General features: G+C 35.0%; 1 protein-coding gene across 1 annotated transcript in view; it reads left to right on the forward strand.

The window, feature by feature from the left end:
• The window catches only part of LOC130940855 (N-glycosylase/DNA lyase OGG1), a 42,443-nt gene that overhangs the window by 11,472 nt on the left and 17,947 nt on the right, over window positions 1-13,024 (forward strand). The gene's annotated exons all lie outside the window — the stretch shown is intronic.

Genomic DNA, 13,024 nt, shown 5'->3' on the forward strand with positions numbered 1-13,024 from the left:
TCTCTTTTTCTTCTTCTTCGCATTACTCCTCCAACATTTGTATCCTGCGTTCCTCCTCCTCCTCCTCCTTCTCCATCTTCTTCTCCATCTTCTTTCTTCTTCTTCTTCTTCTTCTTCTTCTTCTTCTTCTTCTTCTTCTTCTTCTTCTTCTTCTTCTTCTTCACGTTTCTTCTTCTTCTCCTTCTCCTTTTCCTTTTCCTTCTCCTTCTCCTTCTTCTTCGCGTTTCTTCTTCTTCTTCTCCTTCTCCTTCTCCTTCTCCTTCTCCTTATTCTTCTTCTTCTTCGCGTTTCTTCTTCTTCGTGCATGTTTGGGCGCCATTATTTTGTTAAAAAAAGATCTTTTTTCAATGAAAAAAGATATTTTTTAATTTTTTAACGTGTTTGGCAAATTTTTAGTAGTAAAAGTAAAAGCACTAGTAAAATAAAAAAAGATCTTTTTTGAGAAGCTGTAATTTACATTTTTTTTTAAAAGATCTTTTTTCCTTAAAAAAAAAGATGTTTTTCATGTAATAAATAAACAAAAAAGTACTTTTATATTGTTATACCTAAACATAATTGATAGATAAAAAGACCTTTTTACATGAGATATTCAAACATAAAATTACTTTTACTTCTCTATAAGATCTTTTAAAAAAAGATAACTCGAAAAAAGATCTTTTCTTAAAAGCTCACCCAAACAAGCCCTTCTTCTCCTTCTCCTTCTCATTCTCCTTCTCCTTCTCCTTCTCCTTCTTCGTGTTTCTTATTCTCCTTCTCTTTCTCCTTCTCCTTCTCCTTCTCCTTCTCCTTCTCCTTCTCCTTCTTCTTCTTCTTCTTCTTCTTCTTCTTCTTCTTCTTCTTCTTCTTCTTCTTCTCGTTCTTCTCCTTCTCCTGCTCTTGTCCTTTTCCTTCTCCTGCTCTTGCTCCTTCTCCTGCTCCTTCTCCTTCTCCTTCTTCTTCGCATTACTCCTCCAACATTTGTATCCTGCGTTCTTCCTCCTCCTTCTTCTCCACCTGCTCCTTCTCCTTTTCTTCTTCTTCTTCTTCTTCTTCTTCTTCTTCTTCTTCTTCTTCTTCTTTCCAACATTTGTATCATGCGTTCCTCCTCCTCCTCCTCCTTCTCCATCTTCTTCTCCATCTTCTTTGCGTTTCTTCTCCGTTTTCTTTGCGTTTCTCCTTCTCCTTCTCCTTCTCCTCTTCCTCCTCCTTCTCCTTCTCCTTCCTTCTCCTCTCCTCCTCCTCCTCCTCTCCTCCTCCTTCTCCTTCTCCTCCTTCTCCTTCTACTTCTCCTTCTCTTGCTCCTTCTCCTTCTCTTTCTCCTGTTCCTGCTCCTTCTCCTGCTTCTCCTTCTCCTTCTCCTTCTTCTCCTTCTTCTTCTTCTCATTCTTCTCCTTTTTCTCTTTTCTTCTTCTTCTTCTTCACATTACTCCTCTAACATTTGTATCCTGTGTTCCTCCTCATTCTCCATTTTCTGCTCTTTCTTCTTTGCGTTTCTTTTCCTATTTCTTCGCGTTCCTCCTCCTCCTCCTCATTCTTCTCATTCTTCTCTTTTTTTCTTCTTATTTGTGTGTTTCATCCTCTTCGTCATTCTTTTTCTTGCTGCTATTGTTGCCGCATTTTTTTCTCCTCCTCTTTTAATTTATTTTGTAATATTATGTATTTTTTTTCTTTGTTTGATTTTTTTCTTCCAAAAAGAATTATAAAAAATGAAATAAGAAGATAAAGCAGCAAAAGATGAGAAGGAAGAGGAAGATGGAGAATTTTGAATTATGGAGAACTTATCATAATAAGAATACATCAAAATTTCTTAGTTTTTACACTAAAATTTTGCTACAAATGCACAAAAATATTTTTTAAAACATTTTTTTTTATTTCTTTCTTTCTTTCAGTTGAATGAATGTAGGTTCATCATCTTCCAAGTTATTTTGCAGCATTATGTGTTTGTTCTTCTTCTTTATTTAATATTTTTTTTGTTTTTCTTCTTGTTAAGAGAGTAAAACAATGTGAGTTCAAAAGGACATGTATAAAATGATAGCAAAAGCACTAGAACAAAATTTTATGGTTTGTTACAAGAATTTCTGATAAATGGACAAAAACAGTTGCAAATCACTCAAATATGTACAAAATACATCAAAAGCATAATAACAATATTTTGTTGTCTAGTTACAACATAAAGAGGACAACAGTAATAGGTACACCTCAATTCACACGAAATGCTCCGAAAGATAAACAAAATACACCGGAACACAAATTAAAATACACCGCTATTAATATTTGATTGCTTCATACAATGTAAGTTCAAAAAGACATGTAACTCAATAAAACATGCATAAAATGATACCAGAAGCACTAGAACAAAATTCTATAGTTTGTTACAATAAATCAATGAACAAAATTCTTGATAAATAGACAAAAAGCAATTGCAAATCACTTAAATATGTACAAAATAATATCAGAAGCATAATAACAATATTATGTTGTCTAATTACAGCATAAAGAGGACAACAACACTAAGTACACCTCAATTCATACTAAATATATCGAAAGACAAACAAAATACACCGAAAACAAACAAAATACACCGCTATTATTTTTTTATTACATTATACAATGTGAGTTCAAAAAGACATACAACTCAATAAAACATACATAAAATTTCTTCTTCTCTTTTTTCTTATTTCTTTCTTTCTTTTAGTTGAATGAATATAGGTTTATTCTTTTTCAAATAATTTTGTAGTATTATGTATTTCTTCTTCTTTTTTATTTGATTTTTTTTATTCTTGTTAAGAGAGTAAAATAAGAAGAAACTTGAGAAGGTAAAATAAGAAAAAAAAGATGAATAAGAAAAAAAAAGATGATGATAATGAACAAGAAGAAGAAGAAGATGCAGCAAAAGACGAGGATAAGGAAGAGGAAGAGTTTTGAATTATATAAAACTTATCAGAATATAAATACACCGAAGTTTTTTAACAGTAACACATAAATGTCTTAGTTTTTACACCGAAATTTTGCTACAAATACAGAAAAATATTTTCTTTAATGCTGTATTTTTTTCTTTTTTTTTTAATTTTTTCTTTCTTTTAGTTGAATGAATGGATAGTCATACTCTTCCTAGTAATTTTGCAGCAATATCTGTTTCTTTTTTGTTTGATTTTTTTCTTTTTTATTTTTATTAAGAGAGAAAAATAAAAAGAAGAAGATGAACAAGAAAAGAAAAAGATCATAATAATGAACACAGAAGCTTTTTAATTTTGACACCAAATTTTTTAATTGTAACACAAGATTTTAAGAGGGTTATCATTAAGTGATTTTGGTGTATTGAAAATTATCATTAAGTAATTTTGGTTCATTCTACATTTAATTTCGGTATGTAAATAACGTGCACTTTTGGTCTGAGCTTGTTTTCGGAGTGCACCTCAATTAACTCTAAAATTAGAATAAAAATACATCGAAATTTGTTAACAATAACACATAAATTTCTTAGTTCTTACACCAAAATTTCGCTATAACTGCAAAAAAGTATTTTCTTTAATACTGTATTTTTTTCTTTTTTTTCCTTATTTCTTTCTTTCTTTTAGTTGAATGAGTGTAAATTCATCCTCTTTCAAGTAATTTTGCAGCATTATATATTTCTTCTTCTTCTTCTTCTTCTTCTTTATTTAATTTTTTTGTTTTTATTCTTATTAAAAAAGTAAAACAAAGAAAAACTTCAGAAAGTAAAACAAAAAAAAAAGATGAATAAAAAAAAAAGATGATGATAAAAAGAAGAAGCAACAGCAAAGGGTGAAGAGGAGGAGGAAGAAAAGTTTTTAATTATGCAGAAGTTAATCAAAATAAAAATACACTAAAATTTTTTAACAATAACACATAAATTTCTTAGTTTTTACACCGAAATTTAGTTACAAATAAACTGTAATTAACTCAAAAAATATACCAAAATTACTTAATAATTACGACACACAAACTCAGTTTGAAAACAACATACAAAAATGATTGAATTATCAACAAAAACACATCCAAATCAATTTTGGATTCGGCAACGTCATTAATATTGTAAAAATTCTACAGTAACAATAACGATAACAATAACGACGATAACAATAATGACGATACGTATAAAAAGAACATGACGATGACTATAACGATGATGAAGATGATGGAGGGGAAGGAGAAAAAGGAAAGAAGAGAAGAAATTCTAATAAAAAAAAGAAGGAAGAAGAGGAAGAGGAGGTGGTAGTGTTAGTGATGACGATAATGAAAGAGAAAAATAACCAAAAAAATGTGTAGCAAAGACGCAAAGAAGAATGTACGTGCATGAGTGTAAATGACTTCGATAAACTTGTTTGATTAAATAACTTATATGTAGAGATTAATTATAAAAAAATAGTCATATTAATACCTACATCACATTAGATAAGTAAAAAATATTTTAAATGATTTATATAGCTAATTTTTGCGTAAATTATATTATTTCTATAACATATGATAATAGATGGTTTATTATAAGTAACTATTCATATTATTTTGTAATTTCCTCTCTAACATATGATAACGCATGATTTATTATAACATATTATTTTTGGTAATACTATATGTATAAATATTTTTGACAACTAAATTTAATTAAATTAATTTAAATTAAAAAAATTGTTTACACAATCACGTGAATGTAGTAATCACATAAATTTTTTTGCTGCATTTTTTTACTTATTCTTCTCTTTTTTTTCCCTCTTCTTTTTTTTCTTGATATTGCTACTATATGATTTTTTTCTTCATTTTATTTGTTTAAATTTTCTTTTGTTTTTTCTTCTTAAGAAAGAAACAAAAAGAACAATAATGATAATTATTTCGAAAGTTATCTGAAATGGTGATTTGTGCCTGAACGTAAAGTCCAAACTTCTTCTGAAGCAGCGACTGACTTGTTTTGGCCGAGGTGCTGCCGTCTGAGTTTTTTGTGAGTAAGTGAGGGGAGGGGTTATAAGAACTAGATTTTTGGTAAATAGACTTTTTTGGCTGAAAATTAAAATAAAGAAAGAAAAAAAGAAAAAAAAGTTACGAGGTCAAACTTGGCTTTATGAGGGTAATTAATCCCTATAAGTTAAATTTGACTAATGGATATTAGATACTATCATACCATTGGCTTAGTTACCACACTAGAAACTTTTGAGCCGCAAAACATTTTGAGTGACGGTTGTTGCATGCACTAAGAAGATTTCTAGTAACTGAAAACCTCAGAATCAATGGTAAAGGTAATTTCTATTCAAGTAAATGTCTCAAGATTTATATTAGCTATCTCTTCATGATTTACTTCTTTAAGAATAGTTATTAGCCGATAATTATTTACTGCCCGGTAAAAGTTATTCGAACCGAGTTTCTTCCTAGTATTTCGTAAATGACTCCAAAAGGCCCCGGATCCTCTTGCTTGATACCCAAGTAACCTGGCCTCACCCTCTTAGCCCCTAGGCCGAGATTATCTCAGCCTCTTACCTCTCTCTGCTGTATTTTTAACCACGAGTAATTAACAGTGGTTAACTACAAATAAACACGTCATTATGATGCTGACTATGTTTTTTCGAAATCACACCCCTTCTCTCTTGCTATCAGCCCATTTCTTTCTAATTTTCCAACCCTCTTTTACCACATTTAATTAGATTAGAGTTCAAATTTTTATTTATGACAATTACTAAGCAAAAATTTATTAACATTTTACGATAAAGAGAGAGATAAGAACCGTGAGTGAGAGAGGAAAAACAAAGAAAATTTTGCACATAGTACCTGCATTTTTAGTCTCTTATCTCACCATTCTTACACTATTCTTCAAGTGTTCTTCAAGGACTCAAACAATACAAGCACAAACTCTTATTTGTTTTTGCCAATCTTTGCGTTTATACCGATTTTTGGCTAAGTAAACTCTTGTTCTTTCTCCTTTTCCTTTTATTTAAAATAAAAACAGCAGCCAAGATAAATTCTTACTCTTCTTCATGTATAAAGAACTCTTGTTGAAGCACCCATGGAGCACGCCTAAGAAGTTAAGGAGTTTCGAGCTCACAGTGGTTGAATTTCGACGTTTTGCGACACTTCAGGCCCAAAAACGAAACTCATCACCACTAGCTGTGTTTCTGTCATTGTATGCATATTTTTTAGTGTGAGAAAGGTTTACTAAATGAATTACATAAGAGGTAAGGGTTATGAGTGCTTGTTTTTGGTGCTTATATGAGCCACTTTGTGGAGAATTTATGCTTGTTTTGAATTTCTGAAAATTTTTGTGAGTTACCACTGTTTTAGCTTGCTAAATATGTGTAATTTACTATTGTATTATCTCTGAATTTTGTGTGAAAATAGTAGGAAGCATAGAAGTGCTTGGGGTTTAAGTTTCAAGCTTTAAACGTCACAAAAAATAAAAAATATAAAAACTGCACCTCTAAAATTTTCAGTCACTAAGAGCATGAAAATTATAATAGAAAATAGTTAAAAAGTAGTTACAAAAATAGTTTTAACCCTATGAAACAAAGGTGAAAAAGTAAAATGGGTGTTATGGTTATTTTTGGATAAAAAGAGGGTTAAATATGTAATTTAAATGAAAAATAAGTAAAATTCTAAATTCAGTTTCATTAGGGGTAAAATAATAATTATATAAATTAGGTGGGTCAAGATTATAATTTTAAAAAAGTTTCGGGCCTAAATAAAAGTTTTCGTAAAAGTTAGAAGTGAAACGGTAAAAAACAGTAACTAGAATAAAAAAATAAATTAATAAAGGGCAAATTTGGTTTTTGGTCCCTTAGGGTGAAAATTTTCATTTAATAAAAATGTTAGGAATAATTTTAATCATAGGCAACTATTAGGATTATCCGATAAAATTTTGATGTTAAATAAGGTTAAACGGTAAAACTAGAGTACTTAGAGGCATATTAGTAATTTCAGACATAAAGTCAAATTAAAAATGAATAATTAACTTAATCAAGGAGAAAAGGTATATTAGGAAAAATATGAAGATACAATGGTAAAATAATAACTTTAGGGGTGAAAGCATTATTAAAAACCTATTAAAAAGGGTAAAAAAAAGTTAAATAAAAAGGGCAAAATGGTAAAATGTGACAAGGCTGAGACATTTTAGGAAAGAGCCCGGCACAAGTTATTATAAAAGAAGGGGAAGAAGTCCTTAGACATAGTTGAGATGTGCTGCGGAAGAAAAAGGTGTTAAGAAGTACCTGACAGAGCGGACTTCCATCCCACCTGGACAGAGACTATATGAACGTGGGGATGCCCGCCATATGGACTGCTACTCACTGGGAGTATCTTGTATTTTTGGGCCATTCTTTATTAGTGCCGCGATTGTATTTCGGGCACCAGTGCGCGACCGACCCAGCGGAGTAGCCATATCCGAACCTGGGCCGGGTAACATCGGGCTGCGGGTAGCCAACTGAGGCATGAGCCCATGACCTGCGTAGGACCAGACATGCATCATACTTCGTTGTTGTATTTCCTTGCTTGTGTTTGCTTACTTGTATATGTGACTGTTATACTGTTTTATACTTGTAATTGCTTCTGTTTGTCCGATTGATTACTGTTGTGGCCTTATGACACATTGCTATCCAAGCTTCACCTCGTCATAGGCCAGTATCCTTTTACGCCTTACCCTCTGAATACGACAGAGCCAACACTGGAGTCCCTGATCATTGACATAGCCTAGTATCCACCATGGTTTAACCTTGAAAAGGAATAAGTAGTTCCTGATGTACCTATGCTCGATGCTCCATGATAGGCAAAATTGTGATTTACACTTTTTATAACTCGAACAATTCTTAGTAATGGCTCCAAAAACTTGGTGCACACTACTAAGGTTCACTCACATTCTTCACAACATTGCACAACTAACCAGCAAGTGCACTGGATCGTCCAAGTAATAAACCTCACGTGAGTAAGGGTCGATCCCACGGAGATTGTTGGTATGAAGCAAGCTATGGTCATCTTGTAAATCTCAGTTAGGCGGATTCAAATGGTTATAATGGTTTTCATAATTAAAAGATAAATAAAGCATAAAATAAGGATAGAGATACTTATGTAATTCATTGGTGAGAATTTTAGATAAGTGTATGGAGATGCTTTGTCCCTTCTGAATCTCTGCTTTCCTACTGCCTTCCTTCAATCCTTCTTACTCCTTTTCATGGCAAGCTGTATGTAGGGCATCACCGTTGTCAATGGCTACTTCCCATCCTCTCAGTGAAAATGGTCCAAATGCTCTTGTCACAGCACAGCTAATCATCTGTCGGTTCTCGATCATGTCGGAATAGAATCTATTGATTCTTTTGCGTCTGTCACTACGCCCAACAATCGCGAGTTTGAAGCTCGTCACAGTCATTCAACCCCTGAATCCTACTCGGAATACCACAGACAAGGTTTAGAATTTCCGGATTCTCAAGAATGGCCGCCAATAATTCTAGCTTATACCACGAAGACTCTGATTAAGGAATCCAAGAGATATTCACTCTAGCTTTCGCTTGTAGAACGGAAGTGGTTGTCAGGCACGCGTTCATAAGGATGGATGATGATGAGTGTCACGGATCATCACATCCATCAGGTTGAAGTACGAGTAATATCTTAGAATAAGAATAAGCTTGAATTGAATAAAAGATAGTAGTAATTGCATTAAAACTCGAGGTACAGCAGAGCTCCACACCCTAATCTATGGTGTATAGAAACTCCACCATTGAAAATACATAAGTGATGGTGGTCCAGGCATGGCCGAATGGCCAGCCCCCAAAATATGATATGAATTCGAACAATAGGGAAAAGGACCTGGTCAAAAACTCCCTAGTACAATAGTAAAAAGTTCTATCTATTCTAAACTAACCACTAGGGTTTACAGAAATAAGTCAAAGTGCAAAAATCCACTTCCGGGGCCCACTTTGGTGTGTGCTTGGGCTGAGCTTGAGCTTTGTACGTGCAGAGGCTTCTCTTGGAGTTAAACGCCAAGTTGTAACGTGTTTTTGGCGTTTAACTCTAGTTTGTGACGTGTTTCTGGCGTTTTACTCTAGAATGCAGCATGGAACTGGCGTTGAACGCCAGTTTGCGTCATCTAAACTCGAATAAAGTATGGACTATTATATATTGCTGGAAGTGCCATTTGGAGTTTTGTAGCTCCAGAAAATTCATTTCGAGTGCAGGAGGTCAGAATCCAACAGCATCAGCAGTCCTTTGTCAGCCTGAATCAGATTTTTGCTCAGGTCCCTCAATTTCAACCAGAAAATACCTGAAATCACAGAAAAACACACAAACTCATAGTAAAGTCCAGAAATGTGAATTTTTCATAAAAACTAATGAAAACATCCCTAAAAGTAGCTAGATCCTACTAAAAACAACCTAAAAATAATGCCAAAAAGCGTATAAATTATCCGCTCATCACAACACCAAACTTAAATTGTTGCTTGTCCCCAAGCAACTGAAAATAAAATAGGATAAAAAGAAGAGAATATACTATAAATCTCAAGACATCAATGAATATTAGTTTTAATTAGATGAGCGGGACTTGTAGCTTTTTACCTCTGAACAGTTTTGGCATCTCACTTTATTCTTTGAAGTTTAGAATGATTGGCATCCATAGGAACTCAGAGTTCAGATAGTGTTATTGATTTTCCTAGTTAAGTATGTTGATTCTTGAACACAGCTACTTTTATGAGTCTTGGCTGTGGCCCTAAGCACTTTGTTTTCCCGCTTTGGATCACGACTTTAACCACTCAGTCTCAAGCTTTTCACTTGGACCTGCATGCCACAAGCACATGGTTAGGGACAACTTGATTTAGCCGCTTAGGCTTGGATTTTATTTCCTTGGGCCCTCCTATCCATTGATGCTCAAAGCCTTGGATCCTTTTTACCCTTGCCTTTTGTTTTTAAGAGCTATTGGCTTTTTCTGCTTGCTTTTTTTTTCTTTTATATTTTTTTCGCCAAATTTTTTTTCGCAAGTTTCTTCTTTTTCACTGCTTTTTCTTGCTTCAAGAATCAATTTCATGATTTTTCAGATCATCAATAACATTTCTCTTTTTCATCATTCTTTCAAGAGCCAACAATTTTAACATTTATAAACAACAAGATAAAAAATATGCACTGTTTAAGCATTCATTCAGAAAACAAAAAGTATTATCGCCACATCAATATAATTAAACTAATTTCAAGGATGAATTCGAAACTCATGTACTTCTTATTCTTTTCTATTAGAAATATTTTTCATTTAAGAGAGGTGAAGGACTCATGAAATTATTCATAGCCTTAAGACATAGACACTAAATACTAATGATCATGAAGTAAAGACACAAACATAGACAAACATATAGCATAAAAAACTGAAAAATAGAGAATTAAGAACAAGGAATGAGTCCACCTTAGTGATGGTGGCGCTTTCTCCTTGAAGGACCAATGGTGTCCTTGAGCTCCTCTATGTCTCTTCCTTGCCTTTGTTGCTCCTCCCTCAAAGCTCTTTGATCTTCTCTAATCTCATGGAGAATGATGGAATGCTCTTGGTGCTCCACCCTTAATTGGTCCATATTATAACTCAAGTCTTCTAGAGAAGTGTTGAGTTGTTCCCAATAGTTGTTTGGGGGAAAGTGCATCCCTTGAGGCATCTCAGGGATTTCTTGATGATGAGCTTCCTCATGCGTCTCTTGAGATCTATGGATGGCCTCTCTTGTTTGCTTCATCCTTTTCTTAGTGATGGGCTTGTCCTCTTCAATGAGGATGTCTCCTTCTATGACAACTCCAGCTGAGTAGCATAGATGGCAAATAAGATGAAGAAAAGCTAGCCTTGCCAAGGTAGAGGGCTTTTCGGCTACTTTGTAAAGTTCTAGAGAGATGACTTCATGAACTTCTACTTCCTCTCCAATCATGATGCTATGGATCATGATGGCCCGATCCACAGTTACTTCGGATCGGTTGCTAGTGGGGATGATGGAGCGTTGGATGAATTCCAACCATCATCTAGCCACAGGCTTAAGGTCCAGTCTTCTCAATTGAACCGGCTTGCCTTTTGAGTCTCTTTTCTACTGAGCTCCTTCCACACATATGTCCATAAGGACTTGGTCCAACCTTTGATCAAAGTTGACCCTTCTAGTGTAGGGGCGTGCATCTTCTTGCATCAAAGGCAAGTTGAACGCCAACCTTACATTTTTTGGACTGAAATCTAAGTATTTTCTCCGAACCATTGTAAGATAATTCTTTGGATTTGGGTTCATACTTTGATCATGGTTCCTAGTAATCCATGCTTTGGCATAGAACTCTTGGACCATTAAGATTCCGTCTTGTTGAATGGGTTGGTCAGAACTTCCCAACATCTTCTTTGGATCTCATGTCAGATCTCCGGATACTCATTTTTCTTGAGCATGAAAGGGACCTCCGGGATCACCTTCTTCTTGGCCACAACTTCATGGAAGTGGTCTTGATGAACCTTTGAGATGAATCTCTCCATCTCTTATGACTCGGAGGTGGAAGCTTTTGTCTTCCCTTTCCTCTTTCTAGAGGTTTCTCCGGCCTTAGGTGCCATAGATAGTTATGGAAAAACAAAAAAGCTATTCTTTTACCACACCAAACTTAGAATGTTGCTCACCCTCGAGCAAAGAAAAGAAAGAATAGAAAAAGAAGAAGAATATATGAAGGAGAGGGAGAGGGGTGTGTATTCGGCCAAGGGAGAGAAAAGAGGGTTGTGATTTGTGAAAATGAAGAAGGATAGAGGGGTTTATATAGTGGAGGGAGAGGATAGTAGGTTCAGTCATTAGGGAGGGGTTTGGGTGGGAAAGGAATTTTGAATTTGAAGGTAGGTGGGATTTATGGGAAAGAGTGGATGGATGTGAGTGATGAAGAGGTGATGGGGAAGAGAGATTGAGGTGATTGGTGAATGGTTTTTGGGAAAGAGTGTTATTGGATTGTGTGAAGAAGAGAGAAGGTAAGTTGAGGTAGGTGGGGATCCTGTGGGGTCCACAGATCTTGAGATGATCCTGTGGGGTCCACAAATCCTGAGGTGTTAAGGATTTATCATCCCTGCACCAATGGGGCGTGTAAAATGGCCTCTGCATGCAATCCTAGCATTCAACGCCAGATTGATGCTTGTTTCAGGCGTTGAACGCCGGCTCTATGCTTGTTTTGGGCATTCAACGCCAATCTGCAGCATACTTCTGGCGTTAAACGCCAGTTCCATGCTTGTTTCTGGCGTTCAACGCCAGATTCATGCTCTGTTCTAGCGTTGAACGCCAGCCAGATGCTCCTTACTGGCGTTTAAACGCTAGTAAGCTCTTCCTCCAGGGTGTGCTGTTTCTTCTACTGTTTTTCATTCTGTTTTTTTTATTTTAGTAAATTTTTTTGTGACTCCGCATGATCATGAACCTAATAAAACATAAAAGAATAATAAAAATATAGATAAATAAAAATTGGTTGGCCTCCCAATAAGCGCTTCTTTAATGTCAATAGCTTGACAATGAGCTCTCATGGAGCCTCATAAATGATCAGAGCATTGTTGGAACCTCCCAACACCAAACTTAGAATTTGAATGTGGGGGTTCAACACCAAACTTAAGAGTTTAGTTGTGGCCTCCCAACACCAAACTTAGAGTTTGATTGTGGGGGCTCTGTTTGACTCTGTATTGAGAGAAGCTTTTCATGCTTCCTCTCCATGGTTGCAGAGGAGGATCCTTGAGCTTTAAACACCAGGTAGTCCCCATTCAATTGAAGGACTAGCTCTCCTCTGTCAACATCAATCACAGTTCCTGCTGTGGCTAGGAAGGGTCTTCCAAGGATGATGGATTTATCCTTATCCTTCCTAGTGTCTAAGATTATGAAATCAGCAAGGATGTAAAAGCCTTTAACCTTCACTAACACGTCCTCACCAATCCATAAGCTTGTCTTATTGACTTGTTTGCCATCTCTAATGAGAATGTAGCAGCCTGTACCTCAAAGATCCCCAGCTTCTCCATTACAGAGAGTGGCATAAGATTTATACCTGACCCCAGGTCACACAGAGCCTTCTCAAAGGTCATGGTGCCTATGGTACAGGGTATTAATAATTT

Source organism: Arachis stenosperma, chromosome 7 (genome assembly GCF_014773155.1).
Source record: "Arachis stenosperma cultivar V10309 chromosome 7, arast.V10309.gnm1.PFL2, whole genome shotgun sequence".
Taxonomy (NCBI): domain Eukaryota; kingdom Viridiplantae; phylum Streptophyta; class Magnoliopsida; order Fabales; family Fabaceae; genus Arachis; species Arachis stenosperma.